Source organism: Lepidochelys kempii, chromosome 8 (assembly GCF_965140285.1).
Source record: "Lepidochelys kempii isolate rLepKem1 chromosome 8, rLepKem1.hap1, whole genome shotgun sequence".
In the NCBI taxonomy this organism is placed as follows: Eukaryota; Metazoa; Chordata; order Testudines; family Cheloniidae; genus Lepidochelys; species Lepidochelys kempii.
In genome coordinates, this window is record NC_136387.1 from 26577896 (window position 1) to 26593536 (window position 15641).

Here is a 15641-nt window from a genome sequence, read left to right on the forward strand (position 1 = left end):
AACACAACTTATAAGGGAAAAGTAGAGAAACAAGTTGAATAGTATGGTGATAGAAACCTTATACAGCTTTGATTCAGAAAAGCACTTCAGGATGTTTTAACAAGTCCTATTGACTTTAAGTACTTTGCTGAACTGGGTCCAAACTATCTAAGATGACAAAGTTGGCAGGATAAAGTATAGAAATGCCAGTGTAAATATCAAGACCTGTGGCCAAAATGATTTTAAAATAAAACTTAACTTTAAAAAACAATTATGTTTTTATATACACACATGCAAGAGCAAATGAATAAAGAAATCATTTACATATTCTACTCATATGAGCACATGTGCTAATTAGAGCAATTTAAATTCTTAATGCCACAATAAAGCATTATAATACACATTATTTTGAGTTTTTCATTCTGTCAAACATGGGATTGCATGGAAAAGTAGGAATATGAGTTGTTTATACAGTCCTGGTTGGCTGGCAGATATAGTCTGTATCAGTACACTAAGTAGTCTCAATAACTAATGGAACAGAACACTATATACATCCTTGATTGCTTTGTGGTTAAAATTCTACCCCATTAATTCAAATAACTAGGTTGATGTTTCATTATATTCTCCTGCTTATGGAGTAACTACCATCTTGGCAGTTTACTTTGGGCTATTGACTAGTTTTAATATGTTCATAACTCTGTTTAAGTTCCTCATGTCACTCAGATACAGGTAGATGCTATCTTACACAGATTTGTGTCTGACTCAGATGTTCTTGTCTCGATCAGTTCCTTAGTTTTGTGTTCTTACAAGTCTCATATATGTAAAAGTGTCATGCCTTTCAGAAGTCATTTCGTCCAGTGTCTCATCAGCAGTCATCCTCTTTTTTAGAAGTTTATTGGCATCCACAGGTCCCAGGACAAGCGAGGTCCCAGATCAAGCGAAAACAATGCAAAGCTTGGCAGAAGTGTAAGCTCCTGAACCCTATAGAGGATTTCTTGTGCAGGATTAGGTTTTTTTGTCTGGATTTCAGTGTGTATACGTGGGTAATAAGAGGTCTTGGACTTAGTTCTATTTCGAGGTATTAACTACTCTTTCCTGTCTTTCCCTTTTTCACACAAAAGAGTTAAAATCGACGCACTCACTTTCTATGTGGCAGTATTCTGATTCCTAAGAGGAAACTGAGAAATGGTTTCAGTATAGATGGGATGGTTCACCTCATATAATTTCAGAGCTTCAGTGAACCATTTTCGACAGATCATTTGGAGTCAGATTTTCAAGTACTCAACACTCATAGTTAGGGCCAAATTTTCCAAAGTGCTCAGCACCTAGCACTTTGCATCATGACTCTGATGGCTGGATATTTGAAAGAAATCTGCACCCAACATTCTACTACCAATTATTTTGGTGCTGAAATGGGAGATGAGCTCTGCTGAAAATCTTGTCCTCACTTGTGTGTACTATGCATTTTGGAAAATCTGCCCCAGAGAGTCGTCTTTCCAGTAGTAGTGGTCATAGTAATTGTATATTATAGTCTATTAGCTAGTCTGCCTCATTTTCTAGCCTGTATCCCAAGCACTTGTTTTCTTTATTTAGCATGTTAGAGATTTTTTGAGAAAAGCAGTTGTCCTGAACATATTACGTCTGAAATACACGCACGCACACATGCACACACACAATTTCATTGTTTTCATCAAAATTTGAATTTTTTTCAGCCAGCTCCATAAATTAAAAAACAGGATTAATTTTCATGAAAACTGTTGTAACAAACATATCCTGTCCTGTCCTCTTTGTCAAAATTTTAAATTTCAACCAAAAAAATTAGTCAGAAAATTGGAATATTTCAACCAATGCCTTTTTAAGGTGTTAATGAAAGATGGGAAGAGAACTTTATTATCTGAGTCTTTCCTTCTGAGCTACTAATTCAGATCCCCGGTTTTCTGCTGTGTTTATCTTCAAACCTTGATTCTGAGTGATTTCTTTTTCATTTCAGAAGAGACCTGGAGATGATGGGAGATTCATTTCTGCTTATTAAAATCATGGTAAAAATTGGAATATGCCTTACGCCCCATCTTTGAAATAGGACTGTCAGTACTGATCATATCTCTATCTCTATCCTATGTGGCTTAATTTTGCCTTTTATGTAAAAATAATATATAGATATTACATTATTAGATTTATGTATCAGGAGTGAAATTCATAACCATTCTGCCTTATTAGAAGGGAGAAAATGCTTTTTGGTAGGTGCTATTCACCTGCATAATGTGACGTCTTGGAGAAAAAGATCCTAATTATTATGATGTATTCAGTATGGGGCTGAACTTTGTGCTTTGCACATTTTGATTTGAAGATTGAGAAAGTCCATTCCTGAGGGCATGGGGGAAAATAACCCTTTCAAATGATTACGAATTACTCTATGCTGTATGTGTGTGCGTGTGTATGTATAGTAAAATTTTGACGTAAAGAGCAAGCTTGCTTTACTTCCTAACCTCATTCTTTTACATTTGATCCCATCTCTTCTTTCTTTTCACAGTTTTAACAAAATGTGAAACTAATGAAAAATGTTTGCAGTGCTGATTAGAGAGTGCTGTGAAATACCTGCTCTGAGCATATGCACATAGGAATCACAGCTCAAATGGATCTTTGATTACTCATATGGCTTTAGGCAAGTTATGATTTCTGATAAAAGGGAGGGCAAGAAATCATTTTCAATATTTTCATTAGACTGCTGTTCAAATCTACTGTGGAAAAACAAGCTCAGTGTTCTGCTAGCCAGTTGCTATCCCCATCATTAGAGAGCACTTTAGGAGGTCTCCTTTTATTCATGCCAGCTGAGTGGCTTAACATAAAAGTATTTTCAAGTGTTTAAAATGCTCCCTTCATTTTAAAAGTCAGGGGTAGGGATACTAAAAACTGAAAGGATTAAATCACTATTTGGAGACAAAATGTGTGTGAAGCCCCATCAGTGGCAGTCTGATAGTTTCCGATTTAAATAGTTTTTTATTAAATATGAAATGTCCAAATTAACAAAGTGTTATCAGTTGCATGAAAAACAATTTTGCAGTGCCTTTCTTCAGCATCTTATATCATAGCTGCAGTATGTCCATTGATAATGTTGCCTTCATATTAGACAAGCAGACAAATAAGTTGATTATTCTGTTTGCCATATTATTCAGAGCTGTGCTTCAAAACTAAAACTGGTTTATGTCTTGTGGTGTGACAAAGTCCATTATTTTATTTGTTGGCTACTTTTGAAAGCCTCAGCATGGGTTTTTGTTTGTTTGTTTGTTTGTTTGTTTGTTTGTTTTTTGCTTGTTCATTTGCTGTTAATTTTTTTGGTAACCAACTTGGCATAATGGTGTTGTCTAGTTCTTATATTTGCACACGCATAGAACAAGATCCTGGGCTCTTACCTTGGGTAGCGCCAATTCAAAGTATGGTGGCAGTGCACATCACAAGGAAGAGTTGCAGAATTGGGTCAATAAATATAAAGCCTAGTTTTTTACAGTAGAACAGAAGCTTCATGGGTAGTAAAATCAAAGATAGGGATGGATGAATCTCCAGTGGTTCAATGGTTGGTTTTGGTTTTGATAAGCACTGAAATTTAGTGGTTTATAAAAGGCTTATCCCAACTATCAAAACTTTTTGAGTTTGCAAAATTTGGCTGGAAGGTTGAGAACAAATTTTCTCAAGGGAATTTCTGATGCTTCTAGTTCCAGCTGGAAATACTATAAATACAGCTATTCAGTATCTTGGCATCTCTGGTTCTGGTCTTGTAAGCCAGAAATGAAAAATCACACATGCAATTATTTCAGAAACTCAGAAAAACTTTTGTCCATTTTTAGAACCAGACTCAGACAAAGGTTTGAGTTACGGGTAGGTTTCTTACCTTATTTTGTCCTTCCCAATTGCCCTTCACAGCAATTTGCCCATACCTATTTATTGTATAACTGTTACATAGGTTGGGTATTTTACTAGTTGTGTTATTTCCATTTTTACAGTATCTCTGCAATGCATACAGTAATGTTAGACAACATATGTGAAAGGCTGATATTATTACAGACCACCCTTAAATTGGTAGTAAATGCCCTAAACTAAATTATGGATAAAACCCATCTCAGATTTTCTTTCACTGTTCATGTCTTCAAGAAGGACTGTTTTGTATGAAATATGTGACATCTGCATTTAACAGCAAATGAGTTTATCATGATTTCTGATATCACAAGATGACAAAGGTTAACTTGGAAAACGTCCCCAATTGGTATATCTCTCATGATGTCATTTGATCTTGTTCAGAGTGGGTCACCACCTTTGTCAGGGCACACCAGAGCTTGCAATTTTTGCTCTGGCATGACTTTTTAGAGCCTGATCTAGCACCATTGATGTCAATGGATGTTTTCTCATTGACTTTGATGAGTAGATTCACTGTGCGTTTCTTTACTGCCCTGCATTGCTCCAAGGCTACAGTAAAAGCTGTTCTAGTAGGAGATATATGACTGGATTAAAATGTTTAATAAACTGTCCTTGCCAGTTGTTCTCCTAGAATTGGTGCAAAACACCCAGATTCATACTGAGAACAGGTGCCAGTATAGCAGTAGTTCTCTTATTTTCCCCTCTGAACGTATTTCTGACTCCATCGCAGCTGCAGTGGCTCCCCACAGAGCCTTCCAAACAAGAGGCAATGTCACCACATCCATTTCCTATTTTTGATTCCTCCCAGGCTCTATTTGGTTGGCATAAAGGTCAAGCTACTTGATTTTCTGAATGTGTAGGTTTATGGTAATGATACTGCTCTAGTACCTGTGTGTAGCAGGGCAGAGATTTCAATCCCACCTTATTTTCTAGTTTGCATTTACTGAGGTGGGCTTATACAAGTAGCTGTCCCATCTGTAGTCATGTTTATTTGTTTTAGAGAATACAACTGATATTAATTTCCAAAAGTAAGGAAAGGTTGTCATTTATAATTATTAATTAGCCTGCATACCTGCCAAGAAGGTGTTTCCATAAGCCTGGTCTTAAGTACTTTACTGCTTTTTTTTCATTTGGGAGGATCAATGCTAATTTTCAGTGTTTACTAGCAATCATAGATGACTAGCAGTTAAAAAGCCATCAACTCTGTCACATTTTTCAGTGAACAGAATCTCTTTCCAGATGGCCCTTCATTTGGATAATGGACAGCCTAAGGGGATAAAAATGTCACCTGTTGTAGCTAGTCAACAGTATTAATAAAAACAGAAGAATAGTCCATTCATGAAATGGGCAACAACCCAAAACGGATTTATGAATTTGTGCAGTGTGTCCTTTTGTAGCACTCTTCCTTATAAGGACTTGCAGAGTTTCTTAGCTCTAGCCACCATTCTTTGCAGTGGCTAGAATGCACAGCTCTTTGCAGTGTTGTTAGTTTCATGCTTGATTGATTATTGATGGATCTAATTTTCTAAATTTATCTCTTGACAAAATAGAAACTAGATGGAAGAGGTATGTTATGATTAGATCTGGGCAAAAAAATTCAGTTAAGTAACTTCTGTCAAAAATGCAGTTTGACCAAAACTATTGAACAAATTTGGGTCAAAATCAGTAAATAGTTTCTGCTGAATAAAAAAACACAGGGGGAAAAAAGTCAAAATGTGTTTTCAATATTTTCAATATTTATGTTAAAATAAAATGTTTTGACTTTTCATTTTGAATCAATGTTTTGTTTAGAAACTTAGCTCCATTTGTTTATTTATTTATTTTTTTAAAAGGGTGATAAAAGTCACAGAAAATGTAGTGAAGCAATTTTGTGGGGTTGTTTTTCACTTTGGCAAGAAAAAATGAAAAAAAATCAGTTTTGGTTCAACCAAATTTTCTTTTTTCCAGATATTTTTTGATTTGGCCACCCAACCAAAAGATCAGTTATGTGTTCATCTCTAGCTATGATAGCTAAAGCTATTCTATGGAAACAGCTATAAACAAGCAATATAGCAAGTCAAGATCAATGTGGGAAAAGTTTTAGGGCTGAACCAACTGGGGTCCGTGCTCCTCTTGACCTACTGCTCACAAACAGGGAGGAATTGGTAGGGGAAGTAGAAGTGGGTGGCAACCTGTGCAGCAGTGACCATGAGATGGTCGAGTTCAGGATCCTGACAAAAGGAAGAAAGGAGACCATCAGAATACGGACCCTTCACTTCAGAAAAGCAGACTTTGACTCCTTCACAGAACTAATGGGCAGGATCCCATGGGAGGCTAATATGAGGTGGAAAATAGGCCAGGAGAGCTGGCTATATTTTAAAGAAGCCTCATTGCGGGCACTCGAACAAACCATCCCGATGTGCAGAAAGAATAGCAAATATGGCAGACAACCAGCTTGGCTTCACAGAGAAATCTTTGGTGAGCTTAAACACAGAAAGGAAGCTTACAAGAAGTGGAAACTTGGACAGATGACTAGGGAGGAGTATAAAAATATTGCTCGAGCATGCAGGCATGTAATCAGGAAGGCCAAAGCACAACTGAAGTTGCAGCTAGCAAGGGATGTGAAGGGTAACAAGAAGAGTTTCTACTGGTATGTTACTAACAAGAAGGCCAGGGAATGTGTGGGACCCTTACTGAATGGGGGAGGCAACCTAGTGACAGATTATGTGGAAAAAGATGAAGTACTCAATGCTTTTTTTGACAAAGTCAGCTCCCAGACTACTGCACTAGGCAGCACAGTATGGGGAGGAGGTAAGCAGCCCTCAGTGGTGAAAGAACAGGTTAAGGACTATTTAGAAAATCTGGACATGCACAAGTCCATGGGGCTGGGTGTAATGCATCCGAGGGTGCTGAGGAAGTTGGCTGATGTGATTGGCCATTTTCTTTGAAAACTCGTGGAGATCAGGGGAAGAACATAAGAATTTAAGAATTGCCCTACTGGGTCAGACCAAAGGTCTATCTAGCCCAGTATCCTGTCTTCCGACAGTGGCCAATGCCAGGTGCCCCATAGGGAATGAACAAAACAGGTAATCATCAAGCGATCCATCCCCTGTCGTTCATTCCTAGCTTCTGGCAAACAGAAGCTAGGGACACCATTTCCGCCCATCCTGGCTAATACCCGTCGGCAGATCTAGCCTCCATAAATTTATCTAGTTCTTTTTTGAACCCTGTTATGGTCTTGGCCTTCACAAAATCCTCTGGCAAGGAGTTCCACAGGTTGACGGTGCGTTGTTTGAAGAAATACTTCCTTTTATTTATTTTAAGCCTGCTGCCTATTAATTTCATTTGGTGACACCTAGTTTTTGTGTTATGAAAAGTAGTAAACAACACTTCCTTATCTACCTTCTCTACACCAGTTATGATTTTATAGACCTCAAACATATCTCCCTTAGCTGTCTCTTTTCCAAGCTGAAAAGTCCCAGTCTTATTAATTTCTCCTCATATGGAAGCCGTTCCATACCCCAATCATTTTTGTTGCCCTTTTCTGAGCCTTTTCTAATTCCAATATATTTTTTTTGAGATGATGCAATCATATCTGCACCCAGTATTTAAGATGTGGGGGTACCATGGGTTTATATAGAGGCAACATGATATTTTCTGTCCTACTATCTATCCCTTTCTTACTTATTCCCAGCATTATTCTGTTCACTTTTTGACTGCCACTGCACATTTAGTGGATATTTTCAGAGAACTATCCAAAATGACTCCAAGATCCCTTTCTTGAGTGGTAACAGCTAATTTAGACCCCATCATTTTATATGTATAGTTGGGATCATGCTTTCCAATGTGCATTACTTTGCATTTATCAACATTACATTTCATCTGCCATTTTGTTGCCCAGTCACCCAGTTTTGAGAGACTCTTTTGTAGCTCTTCGCAGTCTGGCTGGGTCTTAACTATCTTTAGTAATTTTGTATCATCTGCTAATTTTGCCATCTTACCCATTTTTTCAGATAATTTATGAATATGTTGAATAGGACTGGGCCCAGAATCGACCCCTGGAGGACACCACTATTTACTCCTCTCCATTCCGAAAACTGACCATTTATACCTACCCTTTGTTTCCTATCTTTTAACCAGTTACCAATCCATGAAAGCACCTTCCCTCTTATCCTGTGGCTGCTTACTTTGCTTAAGACCCTTTGTTGAGGGACCTTGTCAAAGGCTTTCTGAAAATCTAAGTACACTCTATCCACTGGATCCCCTTGGTCCACATGCTTGTTGATCCCCTCAAAGAATTCTAGTAGATTGGTGAGCCATGATTTCCCTTTACTAAAACCATGTTGACTCTTCCTCAACAAATTATGTTCATCTCTATGTCTGACAATATTGTTCTTTATTATAGTTTCAACCACTTTGCCCGGTACTGAAGTCAGGCTTACAGGCCTGTAATTGTCAGGATCACCTCTGGAGCACTTTTTAAAAATTGGCGTCACATTAGCTATCCTCCAGTCATCTGGTGCAGAATCTGATTTAAATGATAGGTTACAGACTACAGTTAGTAGTTAGAAGGTCCCAGGTGATTGGAAAAAGGCAAATACATTGCCCATCTTTAAAAAAGGGAAGAAGGAGAATCTGGGGAACTACACTCTGGTCAGCCTCACCTCAGTCCCTGGAAAAATCATGGAGCAAGTCCTCAAGAAATCCATTTTGAAGCACTTGGAGGAGAGGAAGGTGATCAGGAACAGTCAACATGGATTCACCAAGGGCAAGTCATGTCTGACTAACCTGATTGCCTTCAATGATGAGATAACTGACTCTGTGAATCTGGGGAAAGCAGTGGTCATGATATATCTTGATTTTAGCAAAGCTTTTGATATGGTCTCCCACAGTATTCTTGCCAGCAAGTTAAAAAAGTATGGATTGGATGAATGAACTATAAAGTGGATAGAAAGCTGGCTAGATCGTTGGGCTCAACAGGTAGTGATCAACAGCTTGATATCTAGTTGGCAGCCAGTATCAAGCGGAGTGCCCCAGGCATTGGTCCTGGGGCCAGTTTTGTTCAACATCTTCATTAATGATCTGGATGATGGGATGGGTTGCACCCTCAGCAAGTTCGTGGATGACACTAAGTTGTGGGGAGAGGTAGATATGCTGGAGGGTAGAGATAGGGTCCAGAGTGACCTAGACAAATTGGAGGATTGGGAAAAGAAATCTGATGAGGTTCAACAAGGACAAGAGCAGACGCCTGCACATAGGATGGAAGAATCCCATGCACTGCTACAGGCTAGGGACCAACTGGCTAAGTGGCAGTTCCCCAGAAAAGGATCTGGGGGTTACAGTGGATGAGAAGCTAGATATGAGTCGACAGTGTGCCCTTGTTGCCAAGAAGGCTAACGGCATATTGGGCTGCATTAGTAGGAGTATTGCCAGCGGATCGAGGGAAGTGATTATTTCCCTCTATTCGGCACTCGTGAGGTCACATCTGGAGTATTGCATCCAGTTTTGGGCCCCCCACTACAGAGGATGTGGACAAATTGTAGAGTCCAGCGGAGGGCAATGAAAATGATTAGGGGGCTGGGGCACATGATTTATGAGGAGAGGCTACGGGAACTGGGCCTATTTAGTCTGAAGAAGAGAAGAGTGAGGGGGGATTTGATAGCAGCCTTCAACTATCTGAAGGGGGGTTCCAAAGAGGATGGAGCTAGGTTGTTCTCAGTGGTGGCAGATGACAGAACAAGGAGCAATGGTCTCAAGTTGCAGTTGGGGAGGTTTAGTTTGGATATTAGGAAAAACTATTTCATTAGGAGGGTGGTGAAGCACTGGAATGCTTTACCTAGGGAGGTGGTCGAATCTCCTTCCTTAGAAGTTTTTAAGGTCAGGCTTGACAAAGCCCTGGCTGGGATGATTTAGTTGGGGTTGGTCCTGCTTTGAGCAGTGGGGTTGGACTAGATGACCTCTTGAGGTCTCTTTCAACCCTAATCTTCTATGATTCTATGATTCTTTCTAAAGTCAATAGAAAGAATCCTATTGATTGCAATGGGAATTTCATAAGACCATTAATGTATTTCTTGACTGTTTGCAGAAGCTGAGAGCACAAGTATTTATCTTCTAATCTTTAGAGTTGAACATATTAGGTAGATAGGTCTTCAGTAACTGTCCACATCCACTTGATTTATGGAGTGACTCAGAAAAAGTCTAAGTTGCATGAAACTGTAACTGCAGAAAAGATACTTCATGGCTATACCTTTTGTGTCTCCGGCTATGTACACTAGTTTTAGATTAATAAGGGGTGCTGAATCAAGATTTGTGAAGCACAAGGGGAACAATTTAATATGTCAACTGCATGTAGGATTGTCTTGTCTCTCACTTCTGTTGGTGAGAGAGACAAGTTTTCGAGTTTACACAGAGCTCTTCTTCAAGTCTGGGAGATGTAGTTATCTGTGACATGTGGAGTAGTACAAGTTGGAACAGATTTTTTAACATAAGTAGTTAACACACATTTCAGGGGATCATTCCAGGTTAAGTGGCCTGTTAACACCCCTCTAGTCATGGGGCTGGAAGGAAGGGAGAAGAAAAAAAAAGGCAGCTTGGAAGTGGGGTTGCTAGGGGATTATAGATGATGTAATAAGCCACTGTAAAAACCTGCAGGGCTGGAACCATAGGGATTCTGAGCTTCTGATATCAGTGCATCATCATGGGAGATTTAGGCTGGGCTCCCACGGGATGATCCTTTGAGACTGGGCTTGGCAGGAAGTACTGGTCAGCAGGACCTGAGTGGCAGGTCCTTACAGCCCACTGATTGGCTAGTACCAATACTTAAACAAGGAAGCCACAAAGGGGAGCAGTCTGAGCAACAGCACAGACTGCCTGTCCATCTCTGCTCCAGATCCTGCTTGCGATAGACCCTAGACTCCAGCTTCTAACCCTGCTTTTTCCTCAACATTGCTATTCAATTGCTGTCTGTAACCTGGCACTTGATCCCAATCTCTTGGTAACCTGACACTTCCTGTCTCCTGACACCTGATTCTCAGTCTGCCCACTGGCGTGTCTTGGACTCTGACCTTCTGGTACCTGACTTGGCCCGACTTCCAACTCCTGCTTTAAGCTCGCATGCTTGTCTTCGCATTTAAGCTCGCATGCTTATCTTCTGAAGGTGTTGAGCAGGTTTCTTTTGACTGAGGACTGAGAGGTCAGATATGGAGTGATTGTTTTGTGAAAAGCTTTCGCCCATGTGTGATATGGTGTTTTTGTGTTATCATTTTCTGGTTTGAGTTCATTTGAGAGCATAGTAATTTTCTGGCTTTCCCTACATAGTGGTTGTTAGGTCATTTAGTGCACTGGATCCTATATATGTCTATCACAACATATGGTACACCTTATTCAAAATGGGTTATTTGATTTATTCTCTACTTACTACATTACATGGACTTCCTCATGAGTCCAAACAATGTGAAAAGGGGATTTTAAAATACATTTTAGTGAAAAACTGAGTGAGTCTCCTTATAGCCTTAATTACAACCATGCTACTCAACTTGGAGCCTGGAAATCAGGACTTTGTATGTTCTTTTCCCAGTTTTGCCACTCGAATTTGTCTGAGCTTAGACGGGTCTCTTAACATATGTCTCAGTTTACTCATTTACTAAAATGGGTGTAATACTTCACTTTATAAAGCAGTGTTGCAGAGGCTTAATATTTGTTAATGTTTTAGATCTCGGATATTTTGCTAATGAATGGCTCTAGATAAAAACTCAGTACCATTGACATTTATGGATGAAGAAAGAAAGAAAGAAAGAAAGAAAGAAAGAAAGAAAGAAAGAAAGAAAGAAAGAAAGAAAGAAAGAAATGTCTCCATCCTAGAGAGGCTGTGTATCCTGAATGGATGGGTTTTGAATTGTTAGCTCCATTTTAGTAATGTGCATTTTTCACTATAGCTCCCATCAATGAGCTAGGTTTATTTACAAAACTGTTTGTTTTACCTCTTTTTATGACAAATTTATTTGGCCAGACATAGGTGGCAATAATTACTACAGGAAAATCTCAAAGCTTGCTTAGCAGTTTTCCAATAGGGGTGTGCGGAGGTGTAAAATATTTGTATATATTTTCCAGCATTCCATTATGGTCCAAACAATCTTGAAGAAGAGGGAATATATTATGGTATATTTTCAGTGAAACAGAAGCATTGTTTTCTCACACACTCACTTATTTATGCTTCACATGTAAGCAAAAGTTAGTTTATTCACACTCCATCTCTTCTTTAGACCTGAAGGCACTAGATGCCAAACTGATGATGTATACATAGAAAAATAATCAAGTGGACTGCCAGGCAATACACTAACCTTGAAGGAATCTGCTGAAGCACACATAAGAAACGGAATACTTTTTTATATTTACATGTATTGGTAGTCTCACACATCCTTAGGATTTATGGGGCCCTACTCAGTATTATTCAACTGGTGCCCCTATGCCCGACTTGCTCTTAGCAACCCAAACGTAGGCTTACAGCATTGGAAAACTTACCATATGCACTTTATTAAAACCAGTCTAAACAAATTAAGCCCACTATAATGCTGATGGACTATGCCCCTCCCCCCACCATTGCTGACCCACACTGAGCTTCGTATGGAGCAGATGCTGCCGCAACCCGGGCTCACAGCCTTGAGGGCGGGGGGTGGAGGGATGGATGAGGCAGCAATGGATACTGAGCCGCCCTGCTGGTGGGGGGATGGGGTAGGGGGAACTGAGTCTCCCCCAGGGGTGCTGGTGGAGGGATGGGGAAGGGGGAACTGGGTCTCCAGTTGCTCCATGGGGCCTGGGCCAAGGGGGCTTACCTGGAACAAGGAGCACCCCCTGGTTGAGGTGTCCTTCCACTGGATGCTGGTGCTGCCTCCTGCATGGTCCGGGAACCCCATGCTCCCCGGCTTCCACATTCGAATAGTGGTGGGGCTGGAGCAGGCGCACGGGATGGGGTGCGGGAGCTGCACGCACATCTCCCTCCCACCAGTGCTGCCCCAGGTCTGGCAGTGGCCCGAGAGTGCAGGGAGGAGGCAGGGGCCATGCCACAGGGGAGCCCAGCTGCCCGCAGTGCATGGCAGCGCAGTAACCAGAAACCCCCGGGCCTGCCGCCGAGCCTCCCCCCGCTCACACCAGCAAGTGGTACCAGCCTCTGGCGAGACGAGGTGGGGGCGGAGCAAAGCCTCAGAGGCTGAGAGCTCCTCTCCGCCCCCATCACTGGCAGGAGCCCTCAGCTGGCGGCCGGCTGGCCGAGAGGAGCAAGTGGGCAGGGGAAAGGAGGGAGGGAGGGAGAAGGCAGCCCTGGACCCGCTGGTCAAGAGCAGCCGGGGGGAGGGGATTGGCCAGAGAGGAACCAGCGCTGGGGCCGTTTGGCTGCAGCGTGCATGGAGCATCGGGCCGGGCCAGCACACGGCACCCTCTTTGGCGGGCTGCCCTGTGTACCCGCCCCGGCCACCCACCCCAAAAAGGCCGTCCCTGGTCCTGGTGGTGCCCCAAAGTTTCTGGTGCCCTATGCAGCTGCGTATGCCTAAGGACAGCCCTGGTCTCGCAGAACTTTAGATGCTGAACCCCTCTCCTCTCACTTAGAGATCAATACCTCACAAACTAGTCTGTGGCATGGATTTTCTTTTCTACCAAGTTCAAGAATCAGCTCAGATCCAGCATGAAACTTTAGACTAAAGGAGTATTTACTTGGAGGATAAAGCCACAATTTCTTCAGTAATGACAATGATTTGCAGGGGATATCCTTTCCAGGGCAAAAAAAGTGCATCTGTGAACTATTCTGATGTTTTTTACTCCCATTCTCCACCCAGGAAATAGATTCAGACTGCATGGTGGATCACACAGAGTTAAGTGATATGCATAATCACAGTGTTTATCAACATAAATAGGTTGATTTCATGTAGGGTCTAAGTTTAAAGATTTTTCAAAAGTGGCTAGTGATTTTGGGGGTCTCAATTTTGGGGGTGCCCAACTTGAACTACCTTAATGGTGCCTAATTTTCAGAAGGGACTGAGCAGCACCCTATGAAAATCTGGACTTTTTAAGGTAGTTCAAGCTGGGCACCTAAAATCTCTAGTCACTTATGAAAATTTTGGCCCATGTCTTCTGAAACTGTATGTATCCTCAGCTCATGTAAATCAGTGAAGCCAGTGGAGCTATGCCAGTCTACACCGGGGAGGATCTGGCCCACAGCGTATACACCAGTGGCAAAGGTTCTAACCTCCACATTTAATAAATCATTTTACAAAAAAGGTAGCATTTTAATTTTTTTCCCTGGAGGAGCAAGTGCTGAGCATATTGTGGAGAGGCAGCCCTCTCAAACTTACATAGAAGAAAATACTTTGATATTTAATGGCCCTGCTGGCTGACTTAGGAGCAGTGTTTATGGGTTCCTGCAAGAGCTGTAATAAGGTTTTCTTAGCTCAGAAGTGGATTGACTTGACCTAAGCTTTGAGTAGTAAATGGAAAAACAGGTTCAGAATCCTCAGGGCTCTGGAAAGTGTTTGAAGGTATGCTTTCGGAGAGAGGAATAGGAAATAGCACCATAAGATGTGCTGATGGGAAACACAGCATATTTCGGTATCACACATGACAATAGTCATATAGTATTACCATCTTTTGGGGCAGTGGCTGCATTTTGATTGGGGCTTGTTTGGGGACACACTGCTTACTGTTGATGCTTTCCTGACCATATTTTCATGTCATGGATTTTAATGTAGGCTAAACATAGCTTATTCCTTTTATTTGGTAAGGGAGGCTGAAACTATGATTTGGTAGTATTTTAGCAGTATCATTAAGATAATCCTCCTGTATTTAAACCATTTGTCACCCTTACCACAATTTGTTCTGGGGAAAAGATAAACTAAAAAAACCATCAACCTAGCAGAAAGGGAAACAGAACAGTTAGGCAAACTGGTTGTCAGTTAAACTAATTCATGCTTCATTCCTCAGGGTTGTACACGTGAAAGTAGCCATTCTCATAGGCATTAGGACTAGAAAGTTCAATTTGTTCTTTAGGGCCACTATCAGCCATTCTTTCTTCCATCCATCATGCTAAGTTATGAATCACAACTATATATATATAGTATGTATAATATATATATTATGAATCACAACTATATATATATATATATATATATATATATATATATATATATATATATATATATATATATCTCAAGGAGAAGCAGTGTTATATACTCATTGAAGGATCCAGAGACCAACATGTTATCTCTTATTTTGGACCACCCCATGATCGGTGCTATTTCATGACCCATGTGCTAGGCAATAACATGAGAGAACCCCATGTTTCTAAAATGAAACTCTTTTTATTAAGAGAACTAATTGTGAAGGTGCTGACACATTAGCTATCATTCTACCATGTGGAAACAGACTGACTTCCTGCTGTCTCCTCCAAATTCTTCTCTTCTGCAACCTGTAGTCCTCTCTTCAAGTTATATTCAGTTTGCTACAGGTGCCTGATTTCAGTAGAATAGTTCCTTAATTATATTATGCTCTCTATTACCTAATATCCTTTTTACAGTAAAAAATTAACTTAATGTTTTTGATTAAAGTAGAGTCTTTCAAGAAGGTAACTAATTTCTCAAGCACTTCGGAGTGTACTAATGTTTCCACAAGGGGGTTATTTTAACTGTTACTGTGCAGTATTTAGCACTGTTATGATAGTGGGGTCAGTAGATGTGAGCCCCTCTCCCACCAAAGAAAAAAGAAAGCTAACAATCGCACTTTATTTCAGA

The 15641-nt window shown here is 40.6% G+C and overlaps 1 long non-coding RNA gene across 2 annotated transcripts in view; it reads right to left on the reverse strand.

Moving 5' to 3' along the window:
- LOC140916513 (uncharacterized) overlaps positions 1 to 13004 on the reverse strand; it is a 50806-nt gene extending 37802 nt beyond the window's left edge. For both annotated transcript variants that reach the window (XR_012160536.2, XR_012160535.2), the window contains exon 1: positions 12699 to 13004. This is a non-coding gene — a long non-coding RNA (uncharacterized LOC140916513). The remainder of the gene's footprint in view (positions 1 to 12698) is intronic.
- Positions 13005 to 15641: the final 2637 nt, after the last annotated feature.